This window comes from Narcine bancroftii, chromosome 2 (assembly GCF_036971445.1).
Source record: "Narcine bancroftii isolate sNarBan1 chromosome 2, sNarBan1.hap1, whole genome shotgun sequence".
NCBI lineage: Eukaryota > Metazoa > Chordata > Chondrichthyes > Torpediniformes > Narcinidae > Narcine > Narcine bancroftii.
In genome coordinates this window covers 299209127-299225430 of record NC_091470.1, presented here as the reverse complement: position 1 = coordinate 299225430, position 16304 = coordinate 299209127, and positions in this window count along the sequence as shown.

Genomic DNA, 16304 nt, shown 5'->3' with positions numbered 1-16304 from the left:
GTACTATATGAACAGTAAAGAAGTTTCAAGGATGCATTCAAAGCCTCCTTGAAAATGTGAATCATTGCCACTGGCTAATGGAGAATCTATTCATAAGAAAGGGACAGCAGTCCAGAGTAAGTAGCAGAAGGAATGTAACATTTCCAAAGCTACCCACTATCTGCCCAAATTGTGTCAGAATCTCATATTGGCCTCACTAGTCATCTGAGAATCCACAGAATATGACAATGTGGTTAGTATGGTTGTTATTCTTGTAGATGACATTGAAATTAATGATATTGTAGTCGGTGAAGAAGGTTATCTAAGATTACAACAGGATCTAGATGAATTGGGAAAGAGGTCCAAAGACTAGCAAATGAAATTTAACTTGAACAATTGTGAGGTAGAGCACTTTAATAGGTTATCTCAGGGGAGGACTTCAATGGTGAATGTTAGGGCCATGGGTAATTTTGAAGAACAAAGACTTGTTCATATTTGATAAAAATGGTGACACAGATGAAGTGGAGAAAGCATATGGAATGTTTGCCTTCATCAGTTAGGTAATTGAATACAGTGGCAGGGAGGTCATGATGTAAATGTACAGGATGTTGGTATGACTGCACTTGGAATATTGTGCTTATTTTGGGTTGCCCAGCTATAGTAAAGATATTGTTAAGCTGGAAAATGTACAAAAAAGATTCATGAGCATGTTGCCTGGGTTAAGGGGGGTGAATTCTAAGGACAGACTGGAAGTTTTCTGCCTGTGGAATAGGAGGCTAAAGAGGGACCTGAAAGAGATGGATGAGATCATGGGGTTTTTAAGAAGTTAGAAGTCATGGCCTTTTCCTCCATAGTAAGTGAATCTAAAACGAGAGGTCATAGATTTAAGGTGAGAGGGGAAAGGTTTAAAGGAAGGAGGTGAGTATGTAGACTGAGCTTCCTGGGGCTGTGGTAGAAGGGGGGGGGGCAATGTTAAATTCAAAAATAATTTAGACAGATACATAAATAGGGAAGATCTCAAGGGATATGGGCAAACTCAGGCAAATAGGACTAACATGGTTGGCATGGACAAGATGGGCTGAAATGCCTGTATTCACACTGTGGAATTCTAGGGCTCTAATCTTGGTGATCTGTTGACAAATGGAAGGAAAGGAAGCATCACTTTGTTACTACCCATCTGTTTAGTACAATCTTGGTACATCCAAGATTTCTCAATGTGCATATATTTATTATTAAAAACAGGAATAAAATGTAAAGATCATGTGAACAAGGATGCAAGAGGCTGCCGAGAGCAGAAGAGTTCCCAGGGGTCCCTTGGTGCTGAGGGCTTCCTGATCGTGTTGGAGGTTTGGATCTGATGGTTTGTACTGAAGTCTGTGTAGCTGAAAGGCTGTGGGAGCGTTGAAGGCAAATCCAAGGACACTCAGGGTCTCTTTTGCTTCATTCTCTGATTGTAAAGGGCACTGGACAATTTCTGCTGATGGTGAATCTTTGTTTGCCTGATGGCAGACTAAATGCAATTTCATGTAATATTACATGACAATAAAAGAATGTTGAATTATAACCGAAGTACGATGTTAAAATTAGAAAGATCGAAAGAGAATTGTAACTGCACCAGGGATTTCTGTTATGATTACATACACGTAGGGTTGTGTGCTGAACTAAAGACAAAGCATGAGAGAATCATTGTATTACTATCAAAGGATTGTAAAAACCTGTCGGAAAATGACAGCTAATGGAAGGGAGGGTGATCCAGGCAAGTTGTAAAATAAAGGACAATATGTGGAAATATGAGTCCATATTTCAAAGTATTCAAGATTGTTTCCTTGTAATCTGACAGAGATTAATGGAAAAAAAAGACAAGGTAGTGAGGGGTGGAACTCTCCTGAGAAGACCCTCACCCAAAGTGAGCGCCGGCATAACTATAATAAAAGAATGGTATCTGAAATATTAAGGCTTTCGTGGAGCCTAATTACTAAATGATGTCATGAAAGAGAGATGAGTGGGGCGTTCCCTCTTTTGTAATGTCGATCACAACTCATTCAGATATTTTTGTCACTCACATTCAAACGTTTTGTGGTGTATCCTGAAAATGATTTGAGCCATTCTTACTCAGCAACCATCGACCAAAATGAAGCACAGTGTACAAACAAGGAAAAATAATGGCAATTCAATAGCCCAGCTCACAAACATTTAACAAATGCAGAGATCTTAAGAGAGAGCAATTATTTTACAGAATTATTTGTTTGATTAATAATTTTGACATAATAGGAGTGGTGATCATAAATTTAGCCAGCAAATTTGGAAAGGTAATTTGTGAGACTAGATCCCATAGATTCAAAGGTACTTGTAATAAAACAGGAAGCCAGAAACAAGATGACCAGTGATGGAGAAATAGAAAAGTAGAAGAAGGATAAGGATTCATGATGAATTTGGAAGTAAATTATAGACTCTGCCTTCCCCACCCCGAATGATCCATGTCCCTGAACAGAAGGATGTCAGATGAGTGAGTAGGATTGTAGCTGACACATCCTTGATGAAATCAGATTTAGCTATTTTGTAAGTGGAAGGTGGGAATTGAGAAGAATTGAAACTGAACATAACAAATGGAAGAATTATTACTTTAGCAGCAGAAGACAAGACAGGGATGAAGAAACATTAATTTGCAAATGTGGAATTAGGCAGTCTTTGAAACTGGGCAGATATGATTTCAGAAACTCATCTAAATAGAATTAAAATGCACAATTTGCAAACCATTTTGTTGAGCCTTCGGTCAAGACCACAGAGAAAGATAATGGATGGCCTTGGTCTTGGCACCAATTTTCATGGCATTTGAGGTAGAGATGGAGAAAGCAGAAGAGATTAGAGAAAAGTAGCTGATGGTGAGGAGGAAGGGAAGGTTTGTTTTAAAATGCAGATAAACTTGGAATTGTAAGCAGTTTTGGACTCTGTACTGCCATATGCCTTGTTATATACCAAAAACCATTGTGAGATGAAATTTTTCACTCCCTAATTTTAAGGGAATGGAGATGGGAGCTATACAAAGTGTTTAAGTGCGAAGGAGTAGATATTTCAAAGGAGTCAAGGACATACAAGGAAAAGTTGGGAGTATATTTGTGCAGGCCAGCAGCTACTGAAATGTCATTGTGAATGTGGGCTTAAAGGCTAAACTGTAATTAATTGGAAGGAATACAACGTGATCAGAGATTACTTTGTGAGTGACACAATATTAGAGAAGACAGGGCGATTTTTAAGTACTGTATTACCTTGAACAATAAGATCAAAGTATTAATTACAGTTTCAGGATATTGGAAGATACCTGAATAGGTTGTGGGCCATTAGAGATAAACTGCTCTTGGAAATTTTAGACTCCCTTTTTTAATCTGACACTGCATGCTAAGTGATCTCTAGTGTTATGAATATTCTTTTAATTTATTCATTCAGGAACCATAGACTAGTGGTTCTCAACCTTTATCTTTCCACTTACATACCACTTTAAGTAATCCCTCTGCCATTGGTGCTCTATGATTAGTATGGGATTGCTTAAGGTGGTATGTGAGTGGGAATGGAAGAGTGAGAATCACTGTTTTAGACCCAAATGTTACTGAAATATTTTGCTTGAGAAAAATTGTCATTAGCCCATTTCCTTTGGAGTTATGAAGCTGCGCACATAAGTCAATTAGGTACCCATGGCATAGGGAATTTTTAAAGTGGTATGTGAGTGGAAAGAAAAAGGTTGAGAACCACTGCCATAGACAAAACCAACATTTATTGCCATGAATTTTGTGGATTATTAGGGGATTTCAAGGGGTAATTATGTGTCAACCACATAAAATGTTGCTAGTTTGGTGGTAGAAACTGAGAGGCAAGTGACTTCTTCTGCCTTCAGTGCAGGTATTGGCTATAAGCTTTTCCGCCCCATTGGAGGAAAGGGGCTTTGCTCCGCCTTTGACTGGCACCCAGAGTTGTATGTGGGAACCTTTATTGCTGGCAAGGTCAAATTAGATTTCCATTTCTATTTACCTTAAAACTTTTGTTTCTAAAGCTTTATCAGCAGACAGATAAAATTCAGTTATACTAAAATAATTTTTGTTGACTCTTCCTTGTGCTGGCTGTGACCTGGCTAAATTGAAAATTGACCATGATCCACTAGATATTTTTTTTCCCCAGAACTGTTTTATTCATGTTGGAGACTGCTTAAGGAATTAATTTCAGTCACCTGCATAGAATTTTGGAGTGAAGCCATAAAAAACTTTCTTTCTAACTTGAATTGGTTTACAATTTAAATCAAAATCCTATAGATTTAAAACACATCGGTGCAGGCAAATATTCATTTTTATTAGTCAAAAGGTTTATTTCCTACTTATCACGTGTTGACTTGTTATATTTCATACTTTACTTTAAATTGATAATGAGCCAATCAAGAAATGTTTAATATTTAATGGGTTAACATAAAATGCATTTTACACCACTTCTCCTAGAATTGCAACTTTACAACATTCAGAATCCCATTTTAAGCATACTTCACATACTTACACATGGGAATCCTGAGAAATTTAGCAATCCTAATTTGTCCTCTGGGTGTGAAAGTATGTTTTCTCTTTTGTAATGGAGTGCAACATTATGCTAAAGTCTCTTTGCATTCCTGTTGACTATTGTAAGTTTTGAGAGATTTGTAACAGAAGAATCTAGGTTAAGCAATGGAAAATCTAGTTCCCTACTGTTTAAGCACACTACCAATGAAGCAGCCGCAATAACTTTATCAAGAAAATAAATGGCTCAAAGCTTGTTTCTTTGCTGGCACAGAATATAGAACTTAATTTATAATGCTCACTGTAATATCTCATCTTAAACCTGACAGCAGCTGATGTAATTCAATAAATGTTTTGATGCTTTGTAAGAAACAAGTTAAAATGTCATGCACATTACTGAAATGAATTTTATATCTGATATTTATATTATTTACAAATTGAAAATAATTATTTAATGCATGAACTGTTTTGCTCTTTCCACAGAAGTTATTGTCAATGCATAATTTGTTTTTCCATTTGTTTCAATGTGCCAATTACTTGGTGAATATGTCACTCATTTGACTGTAATTTGGGGTGTCACCTTACCTCTACCATATATGTAGCCAGTAATTTATCTCACAAAGTTTGTGTGATCTGCCCATGTGCTTCTTTGTGCCACATAATTAAAGTGGCTGGTATTGTCTTCCTGGAGAGATTGAAGAAATTTTTGATACTGGAGATCAGGATTGAACCAGGCTCACTGGAGCTGTGAGGCAGCAACTCTATTAACTGTGGCATCCTGTGTTTACCATAGGAAATTCAAAATGTGAATATTTGCAAGTATATGGATTAAAGGCTTCTGATAATGTCTTGTAGAATAATAGTTGATGTTGGCTGTTTGATTTTTCCTTCCTGTGGGGAAATTGCCTGGCTTCTGCTTATTGTCTCTGTGTGCTTTTGCGGCTAGAATTAGCACTGCAATGTGACAAATTATAATACTAAAGATGTAATTACAATTTAACTGCCAGAAATCTTGTGGAAATTATGGAATTCTTAGAAAATTACAAGTTGATTCTATAAAGTTCACTTTGCAGTTTATAACTGCACACCACTCTGACTGAGTTAAAGTTATCTTTTGCTGAACTGAAATCTTCATAAAAGATCAAATGTGGTGTAGGAATGGTGAGTTATAACAATGATTATGTACAACACTCCCAGTTTTTTAAATTAAATTTATGTAGGGATTTGGAGCACAAAATAAACTCTCCATGTAGCTTCCAAATCTAATTGCTCTTGAGATGGTGAGAACCATTTGTTTTATTGTTGCAGTCCCTCTGGTGAAGGTATTCACAGCACTATTGGGGAGGCAATTCCAGGGGTTAGATCCAGTAACAATGAAGGAATAGCAATACCCCTCCAACTCGGAGGATATGGGGGAAAAGGCTGGCAACTGGAAGTAGGTGTGAGTGTAGTTCATCTTAGGGTGGAGTCGCAGAACAGACTCGATGGGCCAAGTGGCCTACTTCTGTTCCTTTATCTTGTGAACGTGCATGAATGCCATATTCAACAATATCATAATTTTGTAGTTCATACTGAATTATATTTTGGTACAAGAGAGATAGCTTTTTAATAGTTGTGTATTTGACATAATGTTTCCATGTGAAGTGAAGTATATACCAATGTGTTATTCAGAATAGCTGTAATGATAGTGTTATTTTCATTTTAATTATGTGCTCATAAGTTGTGGCATTTCAATCTGAACACTTCAATCAAATATGGTTGTTCAGACTATTTGTAATGACCTACAAATTCAATTCGATTGAAATTTTGACAGTGTGCATTAAAATAGATGAAATGATGAGAACTGTTTGTGCTTGGACTTGAATTCATATCTATGTCATGTGTAAGGATTTTAACATTTCTGAAATTTTGCATCAACATGTCAATGATGAACTTCAGGAGTGTCAAGACCAATTGAAGAAAACTGGTGCTGACTGTGGTACTTAAAGGAATGAACTAATTAAAACAGGCATTTCATTCATTGAAAATGTTAGACTGGGCACAAGAAAAGACAAGCAGATTTGGAAATCCTTGTTAAAGATGTTGAAATCAAGAATCAGGTCGTGAATGACAGACAGCCAAGAAAGTCAGTCAGGACATGAATGAAGTGCACACTACTCTGGCTGAACTGAAATCTTCATAAAAGATCAAATGTGGTGTAGGAATGGTGAGTTATAACAATTGCCTTGGAGATCAACGCCTAGAAATGTGCAGATGTGAGCTGGTTCCAATGGTATAAAGTTTAATGGTTCAGAACATGAAATCAAGGTCAATGAGCACATCTACAAATCCAAACCACCAACATCCACCCCCCCACCCCCCCCACCCACCTGTTCTGAGCATCAGTCCTCTCACACTTGCCTAACAAATGGCTATGCATTAGATTTCTAGGTCATTAGAGTCAAATGAATCAGCCTATCAATGAAGGCATTGCTAAACCAAATAGTAAGTCTCTAACATTTTTTGCCTTATGCATTTAAAAATCAACAGAATAAAATGTCATCTTTCAACTTCAGTGCAATCCTTAAGTTTTCCAGTGCCCCCAGACCTCATTTTACATAGCTGCCCTGATTGAATAGAAAGAAACATCCTGGATTTATATTGAATCTTTACCAAATACATTCAAACAAATGGCATTACAGCAGGTTCTCACTTTGTTCTTTGAAAGTGCTACTTTAAGTGAAATAACATTAAACAAAATAAATTTTACCATAAGCTCAATGATTAAAAATAGGAGTTATGTTCCTCTGGTTTATTGCTCTGAATGTATTTATATAGACTTAATCCAGGATTTTTATTTTTTTTGCATAAATCTCTCTGATGCTAGTCCTCATTGATGGGCTGGCAGTGGAAAGGGTTAACAACCTGGCTGTGAACATCTCTGAAGCTCTGTCCTGGGTCCTCCATGTCGATGCAATGATGAAGAAAGCTCACCAGCAACTATACTTGGTGAGGAGTTTGAGGAGATTTGGAATGTCACCAAAGACTCTTGCAAATTTCGATAGGTGTGCCGTGGAGAGCATTTTGGATGGTTGCATCGCTGTCTGGTATGGAGGTGCCAATGCACAGGACAGGAAAGGACTGCAGAGGGTTGTGAAGTCAGCCAGTGCCATCCAAGGCATCAGTGTTCACTCCATTGAGGATTTCTACAAGAGGTATCGTCTTAAGAAAATAGACTTTGTCATCAAGGCCCCTCATCACCCAGGCCATATGGCCTTCACACTGCTACCATCAAGAAAAAGATTAAGCAGCTGAAGATGAAGCATCTTCCCCACTGCTATCAGATTTCTGAGGGGACAGAGAACTTAAGACACTACTTCACTTTTGCACTTATTGCTATAAATTACATTTAAAAATAAAATTATTTGCACTGTGTAACTGCTGCAAAGCAATGAATTTCATGACATGTTCATGACAAGAAATTCTGCTCTGATTATGATGCAGAAGGGTCTAAAATGTTGACATAATATCCATTATTAACATGAAAAAATGTTAAGGGCTAATTCATCGGAAATTTTCCAGAACTGCTTTTCCTTAACACTACCTCAGTTCTAGGCAATTCCATTATCTATCTTATGCAGCCCTATAATGGATGCCCTCTAATGAAGTACCTTACTGCATAAATATCAAACTTGTCTAATGATCTTCAACTCTAATTCATTCTTTTGTAAGATCCAAACCATGAAATTTTGTTCCTGTCCCATATTTTTATAATGTTTCTTGCATATCAGATTTAATTAATTTGTCACTTTTTAATTAGTTGCTCCCTTATTGGAGTCAATATGATGGACATGGTTCAAGGACATTTTAATTATCACGTAATAATACATGGAGAATGTAACATAAATGATAGATTTTAACTTTTGTCTGCCTAGAAATAGGAGAAAGAGAAGTAAAAGAGAGTCACTTCTGTTTTCACTGCATGTCCATGGATTCGCCTCCAATGCTCCCTCAAATTCTGCAGCCGAACAGACTCATGTTTGATCCATCGCCAACCCGAGCTCCAGATTCAAATCTCTGATGTGACCAAGAGGCCTTCAGCACCTGAGGCCCTTCAGAAGCCTTTATTGCCCTCAGTACCCTCTTGAAATTCCCATGAGCCAGTGTCCAGCAGCCCACAACCAGTAGGGATAACTGACTGCAAATTGTCCGCATCCTGTGCAAGTCCTTCAGCCACTGAGCCCCTCTGCTGTGGCAGTCAAGTCCTGTAGGGTCATCTTCCAGGTTTATCCTTTTCAAATAGGGTTGTTCTTTCTATTTCTAGTGCCCTGCACCAGTCCACTGCTTCATCAGAGTCTGCAAAACTCATGGCTGCTGCTTAGCACAGGCGCTGCCATCTTGGGTACAGACTCCACATTTGCAGGATTTCACCTACAAACACCACTGGTTCCTATTACAAGCTATTTAAAGCCTGCATGGATCTAAAGGCATTAGGACCAGATCGCTGAATCATTCAAATCACACTGTGTCTCCATTCTCCGCTCTCCCGGGCTCACATGAGTGGCAGTACTGCCATTACAGCTCTGGCAACACTGCCATTTTAAGTATTTACATGAATTTCTCAGAATAATTAATACTTATGATTGGTAACCAAAAAGAATTGGTACTAAGGATGAAAATGAGAATGGTGTAATTAAGCATATCAGTCAGAATATAACACTAGATTAATTTTATTCAGCAAACTTTTTTTAAGCATGACTTGAATGCCTGCAAGCATTAATGTCCTTCCTATTTTCACCCTAGGAATTAAACAGAAGGTAACTGTTCACACCAGTGATCTACCAACGGCAGGTACAACTTCTCAGGTCCATTTAGCTTTCTATGGTGACAAGGGAAATTCAAGAACACTTTTGCCTTATGGAAAGTTGCACGGGAAGTTTCAAAGTGGGCAAAAAGATTTTCATTGCATGTACTAATTGAATATGATCTGATTACAGGATAGGATGTAGATTTTCATTAAGAAGGATGGTTTACATCTGACTGTAAATATGTTAATGTTGTTGAGATTCTGGAGTTCCTGTCGAAAGCTTCAGGTTACTTCTGGGATATTTCAAAAGGAGTGTCAGAATTCTATGATATTTACATTTAAATTAGAAGACTTTTGTAATTATAAATGAACTCATGAATATTGCCAAACACTTTAGTGTGCTTTGTTGACATTTTTTAAAACATTTTCGTATTTTCCGTTCCAAATATATATAAAAAAGTTTAACTCTTTCCTTTGTTTTATTTATATGTAATTATTTAGTTTTTGCTTATTATTCTTCCTAGGATGAAATCTTAACTGTTGAAAATTCATGTTGAATGTGCAACAATCACCATAAAATTACCAGGTAGAAAAATATAAACACATGAGCAGGGTGGAAGCTGGTGATAATATAAAATAAAAACCTGGAAACACGAAGCAGGCCAGGCAGCATCTATGAAAAAAGAAATAAGTTTCAGCCCAGGTTCTTTGTCAGAACTAGAAAAGAAGGAATGTATGTTAACTTTGATTAAGCAGAGAAGTTGGGGTTTGAGGGGACAGAGAATAAAGGAACTATGTCTGATAGGGCAAGACTGTATGAGTTAACGTAGCAGTTAGAACAGAAGTTAGAAGAATATTATGCCTCTTTGTTCACGTAATATGCTGGTAATGACAGTAATAAATAGAAATGGCCAGTGCTGATACAGACTGAAAGAAAGTGAGAATGACCTAAAGTTGAAGAATTAAATATGAAAAACAGAAGGCTGTAGCATGGGCAGATAGAAGAAGAAGTGTTGTCCTCAAAGTTGTAATGGGCCTCGTTGTACCACTGCAAAATGCCACAGATAGAGAGTGGGCAGGGGGTGCACAATTAAAGTAGCAAGATACTCAGCGTCACTCATGTTGATTGAGTGCAGGTGCTCTACAAAGCAATCATTCGATCTGTGATTGGCTTCTTCAGTAAAGAGGGGACCACATTGTGAACACTATATGCAGTGTACTACAGATGAAGTGAAAATTAATCGCTGCTTCACTTCAATTCATTTTATTTGTCATTTTAAATCAAACTGCAAATGCAGTGCTCAGTTAAAAAAAATAGCATTCCTCCAAACCATGGTGCAACAGAAAACAACATGAGACAACACAAAAACAGCGTAAGACAGCACAAGACAAAACAAACAAAAACGACACTACAACCTAAATAAAACTACAGAAAGTGAAAAAAACTGCAAACAATTCAGTAATTAATTAAAAAAAAACTAAACAATAGGCACAATAGAGACAAGTCATATTATAATACTCTGGATATTAAAAGTTTGATAGCTTGAGTGAAGAAACCGCCACATAGTTCACAAGCCTAGGACCCTGAAAGCTTCGACACCTATGCCAATGGCAGGAGGAGGAAGAAGACTTCACATGAGCATGTGTGTGGTCCCCTACAAGCTGCCAGCCTCCACAGAAACAGTGCACGATGAAAAGATGCCCGCAATGGCAGAATAGAGACCCAACAACCTCCTCAACCAACCTTGCCATCTGCACGGGGCCCTGCGATCTAAGATGACGCAACCTCCAGAACCCCTGAACCAGGCACATGATACAGTCACTCCAGACGCCATGACACACCCTCCACAGAACACGCCATGACAGCCCCACCTCAGCTACCGGCAATAAGCGATGCTGAAGACTGGAGGCTGTATCCCCACAACAGTCAAGGTTATGTAGCTTCCCCCTGAAGGTTTGTTATTGCTCGGCGATTCCATATTGCAACAATGTCTCATGATGCCTTACTTAAGAAGTTACAGTAGCATTTTGGATTCCTTGATGATGGGATGGAAGAGATGAAAGGACAAATGTTGCACCTCCTGTGGTTGCCTGTAAACGTGTCATAAGATGGGGAGTGGTAGATGAGAATGGAAGAACAGACCAGGGAGCCACAAAAGAAGTGATCCTTAAGAAAGGCTTTGAGAAGAATTAACAGGAATAGATGTTTGATGGTGGGAGATCTTGTTGCACCTGGTGAAATTTACAATGGAAATTCCATTGAATTAAGAAGCTAGTCTGAAGGAGGTTGATAACTGGGAGAATTAAGATATTGCTCTGTCTTGAAAAAAAGCAGGAATGAAAGCAGAGGTGTAGGAAACTGATGAGATGCCCTCAATTGCTCTTTCCACTATACTGGACAGAAGCCATGGCTCAACTCGAAGCATCTAAAAATTTTAATGTTGTTTGAATGTCAAGGGAAAATAATTAGACTCACCCTTGTTGGAGATGGAAATTTCCTGAATATGTTATGTATCAAACGCCTGCATCTAGCTACTCTTCAACTATACTCCACCTTCAATACATTCTCTCCCTCAATGCTGGTCAACAAGCTCTAAATTCTGGGCCTTTGTACTTCTCTCTCCAACTACATCCTTGACTACCTCATCTGAAGACCACATCAGTATGAATTGGAAACAGCATCTCTTCGTCACTGACAATCAACTCAGGTACACCTCAAAGATGTTTGCATGGCCCACTGCTCCAATCACTCTACACCCATGACTCTCTGGCAAATGCCTTCTATAAATTTTCCAATAACACCGCAGTCATTGACAGAATTACAGACAGCAATAAGACAGCATACAGGAGGGAGATTGATCAGCTAGATGAGTGCTGTCACAACAACAACATTGTCCTCAACATTAGCAAAACTAAAGAGCTGATTGTGGACTTCAGAAGGAAATCAGGAGAATGCAAACCAGTCATCATTGAGGGGTCAGCTGTTGAGTGGGTCAAGAACTTCAAATTCCTGGGTGTCAAAATCTCTGAGGATGTCTTGGACTTTCATAACAATGCAATCATGAAAAAGGCTCACCAGTGGCTATACTTTGTGAAGAGTTTGATCAGAGAGTTGTTAACTCAGCCATTGACATCATGGGCACCAGTCTTCACTCCATCAAGGACATCCATGAGACCGTGTATTAAAAAAACAAAGCCGCTCCTTAAGGACCCTTGCCACCCAGACCATACCCTCTTCCCACTCCTACCATCAGGGAAAAGATACTGGAGCCAGAGACAAGCACCCAGTGGCACAAGGATAGCTTCTTCTCTGAATGAAAAATAAAGCACAGACACTACCTCACATTATCCCACTTTTCTTTTTTTTTTCAATATTTTCTTTTTGATTTTGAATAGACTCATAACAATTCAAACAACCAATACAATTCCTTTCAACACTAGTATAACATACAGAGTCTGTATTTATCCTCCCTCCTCCCACCTCCCCACCATCCCATCCCCATGCAACTGGAAATACTATCATATAATTTAAACTGATGGAGTCAACGATCCCTAGAGAAACACAGGAAAAAACCTAGGAAATAAACAACCAGGGTGTCTAAATTTAAAAAAAATGGTAAGGAACACAAAAGAAATAACTAAATCCAAAACTTAAAAAAGCATGTTGACTGTGTTATGTTCTTCTTCCGTAATCCCACTCATTTCCCTGGTGTAATAGGTTATTGCAATGCCCATAATTCGAAGGGCGGGGGTGGTGGTGGGGTTAGTCAAATTTGTCTACTAATGTATTTCAAATAGGGTTGCCAACACTGTGCAATATTTCCTCCTTAGATTGTACATGATTTTCTCCAACTCTGCATTTCCACATTCCATCGTGTGGTATTTAATTGGGAGTCGGACTTCCACGTAACCGCTATACACTTCCTGGCTACTGACAAGTCGACTTTGACAAACTGAATTTGGCATTTGGAGAGTCTAAAACTCACATCCCCAATATCTCCCAGAAGGTACAACTCCAGATCCTGTGGAAAATCCACTATTGTAATTTTTTTCTGAATTTCCCCCAGGTCCTCCCAGAAGGATCTCACCCTTGTTCATACGCAGGTAGAGTGGACAAAGGTTCCAATCTCCACAACACACCTAAAGCACATTTCCAAAATTATCCAATTTTTCTTGCACTACTTATTTATTTTTGAAATGCAATTTATAGTAATGTTTGCACTGTAATGTTGCCACAAAACAACACATTTTGTGACATGTTCATGACAATAAACTCTGATTCTGAATATATGAAATTGTAGTGGCCTCTGCAGTAGAGCTACTAAAGAAATACAAACACATGCCAGGCTAGTCAACTGAAGACTGATTTAGTGAAGGTTTAGAGGCTTCTTTATCTAGTGTGTGTCCCGGGTTCCACAGGACAAGGTGAGACTTCACAATGAGATTTCTGCCGATCCACGGGACCAGCAGGTTTAAATCTAGCCTTGTAAGTGTGCCGCGCCTTCTGGCAGGAAACTCAACAGCTTAACATGCCATTCCTCGGCACTCAATATCCCTCAAGTGCGGTCTATTAGGTGGGTAGGCAGATGTCCACATTAGGGTTCCGCACGCCGGTGACAGTTTGCATTGCCGCGTTGTGCACCTGCTTGGCCCTCTACAAAATGTTTATTTTTTGGGTCCACATATAAATATTAAGCAAGATCACATTTTGTTGTTTATTTACTGGCAATAATAATTTAATTATTGGATAGTGACGTGTGAGCTATTTCTGACATCTTTTTTTTTGAAGAATCTTAAGATGCCTTTTATAATTCAAAATGTTTAATAAGTACAGTCCAACTCTGATGATCCAAAAGTTTGAACCCAGAAGTGATGTCCATTTGCCTCTGAAAGATTTTGGATAAATGAGGATATTCAAAAATAATCAGAAATCCTCATTTATCCAAATTTTTTTTTCAGAGCTTAACTGACCTCACAGGTTGAAAAAAAATTCACCCAACCTGAAATTAACGACGATTGTCCTTGTTTCAGGTAACTCTCTCCCCTCCCTTTTTTCATTTCTTCTTTACCTTCCCCTATTGACTTTTCTCTGCAACTCTCCCTCTCAAACTGCGTGCCACTGTCTCCCAGCCACAAGCTTCATCAAGGTGAGTGGCATCCTGGGTAGGAGCAGATCTCGAGCAGGAGCATGGACCTCAGTGGGGAGGTGTCGGTGATTGTTGGCGGCAGTTGAGGAGGGGGGGGGAAGAGTGCACAGGTGAAGAGGGGCTGTGTCGGGCTCCAACATCAAGAACCAAGAGCCGAAACCAGAACAGTCCCTGCTGGAATGACCCCAGAGGGAGAGAGGAGCCCGCCGACTCCCCAGTGAGTGTTCCACCAGCCGAGGAAGCCTCCCCGGGGATTGGCAGCAGCAGTGGGGACATGTCAGGGATTGGTTGCGGTGGTTGGCAGTGGTGATGGGGATGATTCGGGGATTGTAAGCAGCCAGCAATTTTTTTTAGTGAGAATTAAACATTATTTTAATGCTTAAAAAGCCTTCCCTTATTATTTGTTGTTGTTTAAACATTGATAGAAGTGATTTGCTGTTGCTTCTGGGCTGTTTTTTTGAAATGACCAATTATCCGAAAAATTCAGTAATCTGAAATAGGTCTGGCCCTGACCATTTTAGACAATCAGAGTTGTACCCAACATATTTTATCATGGAAATGTGGGGATGGGAAAAGAATGATTAGACTGTTTTATTTCTGTCATGGACTTTTCCCATCTTTAATACCCTTAATTATTCTGTGTTAATTCTTCTTTATTCACAAGATAATAAAGTAAGAATTCAAGGTATTCTTTTTCACTATTCATGAAAATCCTGCAGTTTGCATGCACAATATTAGCTCTTATTCCTCCAAATTAACCATCTCATTCCATATCTACTCCTATCATTTTAAACCATCTGGAGTGGTGGTGTTCATTCTACACACCTCTGGATACAATTGGTAATAGTCTGTGACTACAAATTAGTCCTTCCCTTGACATTGGAATAGGTCAGCACCTACCATCTGGTAAGGTCTGTGTGGTGCTGGGTGTGGCTTTTGTTGTTCTGCAAGATTGCTTGCTTGATATTTCCAGCATATTGTACAGTTTGACACCTCATTTGTTATATCATTATTGATTCTTGGCCAGTTCATCACCTCTCATGCTCTTTTCTTACACTTTTCGATTCTGAGATGTCCTCCATGGATCCTTTTTAGTATCTCTTTTCTCAGATTCTTTGGGATAAGGATTTTACTTCCTTTGTAGATTATGTCTTCAACTTCTGAGAGTTCCGCCCTGCAGTTCCAGTATCCTGCAATGTCAGGTGAGCAGTCCTGCTTCATGTGGGCCATCCATCCAAGATGATTTTTTTCTCAGTTTTCTCAGTGTTTCATTTTTGCTTGTCTCTTACTTTATGAGCTCCATTTTTGCACCTGAAATAGGCAGTGAAGGTCCTACTTAAGGAGTAGGACTTTGCAGGACTTTAAAACTTTGATTTATTTTCTCTTTTTTACTTTAAAATAGTTTTTCATCAACAACAACAAAAAAAAACTCTGAAACTATCATGAGTAATTCAGGTTAGATCCTGTTTTCTGCTCCAATGTACCAGCCTGTAATCCTGTGCAAAAGTGAAACTACATCACATGAAAACTTTGGCCATATAAACTTTGAGCTTTTTCAGGGCCTGATAAACACTAGTTGGTCTCACCCATTTTTTCTTCATCCTTGATATTCCTTTTACAATTGATCACATTCATCTTTAAGCAAGCATGACTTATCTGTGAAAAGAACAATAAATTCTCTTTAAAATTTTGGAAAGTGCTGATTGATTACTGTATCATAAACGTGAGCACTTCCTCTTACCTCCTCAGAAATCTGGAAAAAGGAGAAGCTCATATAATATTCTAATAATGCCATTGATTTCAAACAATGTCAGCTATTTAGCCTAGTAGTCGCAATGGTGGATCCAGAAATTCCTCAAT